Here is a 4,696-nt window from a genome sequence, read left to right as displayed (position 1 = left end):
CATCGCTGTTAGAAAACAACAACTCTCCGCGCGCTTGGCAAGCACGATTGCGCGGTTGGATTTGGCGGCGGGCGGGACTAAATTCGCTATTTTTATTAATTTATAACTCGTTAACTATTACAAAAATTGCAAAGTGGAGTAAAGGACTTTTCTTCTCAGTTTGACTTACTTTACCCACGAGAACAGAAACGATTGTTTTCTGACACCTTGTATGTAGCTGGTGAAAGTAGCGCAGAGTTAGAAAAAAAAATGAATATGATGGTTGCTATAGTAGAAAAGTGGATGAATATAAATAAATTAAAAATGAATACAGAGAAAACAAAATATATGATAGTTAGAAACATAAGGAAAGAGCTAAGAGGTAATATTACGTTGAAATGCTTGGATGGAACTGACAATGAGATAGAGCGCGTAGAAACAATAAAGTATCTAAGTATAATTATTGATGATAGACTAAGATTCAAAGACCATTTTGATTATATGCTAAAGAAAATAGGAAAAAAAAGAGTTTTTTCTATAGAATAATTTCGTATCGATATATACCAAATGTATTGTTTATAAGACAATCATAGCTCTTCACTTTGAGTATTGTGCGACATTGTTAATTGATATGTGTGAAATGCAGCTAAGCAGATTACAAAAACCGAACCATGAGAGTCATATTGCAGTGTAATAGGTATACCAAAGTGGAACATATGCTGCCAGCGCTGCAGTTTATGTCAATAAGACAGAGACTATATTATAATGTACATTTATTTTTAAGATTGTAAGTAACATGCTACCGGAACAATTAAAAGATCAATTAGAATTAGTGGGAAATAATAGTGATAGACAAACACGACAAACCGGGGATATTGCAACAGACTTTCGTAGAACAAGGAGTATGCAAAAGAGTATGTTTTATAAAGGTGTGAAAATGTACAACGCATTGCCAGTCAAAATTAAAAGATGCGAAAAACTTGAGACGTTTAAGTGAAGAGTAAAGGAGTATATATTAAGTATTATATAATTTAAGTATGTATCTAAGTACGTATTCACAAATAGCTGAGAAAGCTAATAAAGTTCAATCAATCAATCAATTTACTGTTCTCCTCCGCTCTTCATTGCTCTCCTACGCTCTCTCTCCCTCTCTACCACTATCCTACGTTCTCTACCGCCCCCCCCCTCTCTCTCTCACTCTCTCTCTCTCTCTCTCTCTCTCTCTCTCTCTCTCTCTCTCTCTCTCTCTCTCTCTCTTTCTCGTTAAGTGAGTACAGTGTGATCATGTCTGCGTGTGCTCCGCATTTGAAAGCTTTTTTTTGCTGTTCGACTATCCGACTATTCGACTATCCGACTATCCGCTACTTTTTTCAACTCTATTCTGGCAAGACTTCGTTGCTTGCATATTTGGTGTTACTGTATCAGCAAGCTGTTTCTGGTAAGGCATCTTGGCGTTTCTGCGGCTGCTTTGTTTTCCGCGGTGCTTAGTGCTGTGGCTGGTATGGTCGGCGCACGCGTCGGCGTGACCTAGGTTCGAACCGTTGGCATAACATGACCGACCGGCCCACGTGACAATGGCTGGCACAAGGTAGCGATCATGTAACTTTTTCCCTAGGGCGGACAGATGAAAAGTGAAAAATTTCGCCATTAACTTCAATGGCGAAAGATTTCACTTTTCACTTTTCCGCCCTAGGAAAAAAGTTACATGATCGCTATCCAGGATAGCAACACGTGCAGGCGTCGCTTGTCCATAAACGAGGCTAATGATTCGTCGAGCTCAATGTATTCTGCGGAGCAACCGGTCAGGAATTTGGGCGTATCGCGTATTAATGGGTGTACGTATAGTCTTTTCCTATGGATTTGGAAAAGTTGAAGAATTCAAGCACTCTGGAGAAAGCTGGCCTTAAGATCGTTGAAGAGATTAAAAGATTCCTTTCAGTTACTTGTTCACAACATCTTCTGTGGCTTATCAAAGAAGGATTTCAGAAAAGAAATCGCGGATCTGAATCTAAGGCCGGTATTCATAGTCGATTCTTATTTCAAGATCGTCTTAAGTAACGTCTTAAGTGATGCTAATACGGCTCTCTGATTGGTTGATGGCATCTTAAGGTGATACTTAAGACAATCTTAAATATAAAAATCGACTATGAATAACGGCTTAAAAGGCCTTGACATTTCCGTTTATAAAGTCGTTCACATTTTTCAGGCAAAGGAAAATAGGAACACCCACTAGCCGTATATTAGAAGTGACACCAGAGATTCGTAATAGATTGATCAAGAACAGGTCTTGATCAAGCAACTCTTTGTTGGCTTTTACGTCTGCAGGAGTTTCAGACTATATTAAAGTGATACAGTGCTATAAATGCCTTGCTTTCGGGCACTTTGCTAGGAACTACAGATCATCGCAGCTTGACGGGCACTGTGCGAACGCACACGAAACAAAAGCGTGCACAAAAAAAACGATCCTCTAATTTGCCGCAACTGCAGGCGCTGGACATCTGCCACTGGAAATTTGCCGCACTTAGCCTTAGACAAAAAAATTGTCCCATCTTACGCAGACTTACTATAAGGGCCTGAGCAGAATGGCTGAGTTATTTGATTGAGATTAAAGATTAAAGATTGAAATTTGACCAATCAAAACAAGGAAATTTTAACTCCTTTTATTTTGATTAGCCAAAACTCAATCTTTAATCTTCACTCTTCAATTTTCAATGCATAGTCTGATACGGGCTTAAGACAAGTTTTATGACTTAAGTCTTTGTCTTTAGGAACGCACAATAACTGTCTTGTGTCTTATGTCTCAAGCAGTCTCAAGGGGCCAGTGAGGCGTTTATCGTCACACGATGTAAGAAGAAAGGTGAAACAAGTAACTAGATGCGCAGTGGACCATACTCTAGACCAATCAGAAGTGGGTCCAAATTTTAAGATTCAATATGACTACGGCTCCGGTACTGGGGCGTATTTATACTTGTATTTATACGTGAATCGGAAATAATCGGTGAATCGGAGAAATTCAAAGCTACTTAAAAAAGGAAGAACGTGAAGGTAAAGTTGAGACTTTGTACATTAATGAAAATTTTGATAATTGTTATTTCAAATTTTTTAAACTTGAATTAGAAAAAATTTGGAAAATTATAAGAATAAACTTATGTGTTTGGCTAAATTGTTGTATTTTATGTTTAAAACAACAGTGTTTATTGAAACAGTAATTTGTGTTAAAGATAATAAATTTCAAGTATTTTTACATTTTTATATTTATTTTTTTTAACAACATCTACATTTTAAGTACGTGTGACTACATATGATTGTTTCGTATTCAAATTGCGCGGATATATTTGGAACCAAATTTCATTGGCTCACCACATCGAGCCACGCCTCTTACCGCGCATCGAGCCGCCGACGATGCGCGTTGTTTCATCTTGTTTCTTACATCATGTATCGTCATAGTCCGTTTGGGACCGCATACAAATTCGGACGTGTTCGCCCGTTACTCATATTTTTGTACCCGTCGATTGCATCACAATCGGCAACGTAGTTGTTCTCGTGCACAGACTTTGCTTTCTTAACATTGATTTTGCTTTCTTACATGAATTTTGTTATTTGACATTTGTCGAACACATTATTGATTTGCGAAGGATGGCCGTATCGTTACTAGTTCTGTGGCGTGGAAACGAGTGCCAATAACCATAAGAAGAAGGTGTTTATCGTTGCGAAAAATATTACGTATTTAAACATGTAATTACTTTACTGCATAATAAATGAATAATTTATAAATATCTGTAATTATATTTAATTTTTTTAAATATGTAAAACGTGAAATATGTTTTATATATTGAAATACATTTCAATAAATGTATATAACCTAACTTCTATGTTTAAGAAGATTTATTTAATGTACTTGAAAATTAAGTTTTTATTAAATTTGAGAATTTTTATTAGTTTTTATAAAGAAATTTAATACATTTTTTATAGAGACTGTTTGCTTTAACATTGGCATGTTAATCTGTATTTTTCAGAAAAGTTTGCTGTAAACCCTGGCACGTTGTGCAATTGAGAAAGCTCGTCCCAGTACCTGGCCAGCAGCAATTCGACGGGATTGGTGAAGGAATTTTCGAGGCCGACGCTGCCCGTCATCAGGAACATCATCAAGAGCTAACTCTACTTGTTCAGCAAGTTCATAGTGGTTCACAGACAGCAGGAGCAAGAAAAGCAGCTTGTAGTTCTCGAAGAGCAAACAGCATATATTGATGTTTTTATAGGAAATTGTAAAATTTTAAGTATTAAATGAAGAAAGATAAAATATTTTGGTCAATTATTTTATATTGGATACTTTTATATAAATTATTAAAACCTAAAAAAAGACAAATAAGATGGTATAATAGAAGATGGCATGTGAGACTTGTAAATCAAATAAGACATTTATATGGCGATTATGAAATACTTTTTCAACACTTAAAAAATGATGAGGCTTTATTTTTTCGTTACACAAGGATGAGTTTGCCATTGTTTAATACACTAGTTCGATTAACTAAACTTTATTTAAGAAAAAATAGTTATCGGGCACTTCTTGCAGAACAAAGACTGCTAATAGTATTAAGGTAATAAAGCAATTTTCTTATCTGTGTTTGGAAAAAATTACATCCTTTATAAAATACAAATAAACACAAATTTTGTAATAGACAGATTTGACAGATAAAAAATTAGTTTAGGGCAATTT

At 35.8% G+C, this 4,696-nt stretch overlaps 1 long non-coding RNA gene across 1 annotated transcript; it reads left to right on the top strand.

Moving 5' to 3' along the window:
• The first annotated feature begins 3,377 nt into the window (after positions 1–3,377).
• Positions 3,378–4,292, top strand: LOC105203692. Its single transcript, XR_851183.3, has 2 exons — positions 3,378–3,676; positions 3,996–4,292. It is a non-coding gene; the product is annotated as an uncharacterized LOC105203692 (long non-coding RNA).
• Positions 4,293–4,696: the final 404 nt, after the last annotated feature.

The sequence above is a fragment of the Solenopsis invicta genome, chromosome 7 (genome assembly GCF_016802725.1).
Source record: "Solenopsis invicta isolate M01_SB chromosome 7, UNIL_Sinv_3.0, whole genome shotgun sequence".
Classification (NCBI taxonomy): Eukaryota; Metazoa; Arthropoda; class Insecta; order Hymenoptera; family Formicidae; genus Solenopsis; species Solenopsis invicta.
The sequence above is the reverse complement of the archived record's forward strand: the minus strand, read 5'-3'. Positions and strand labels throughout refer to the sequence as shown.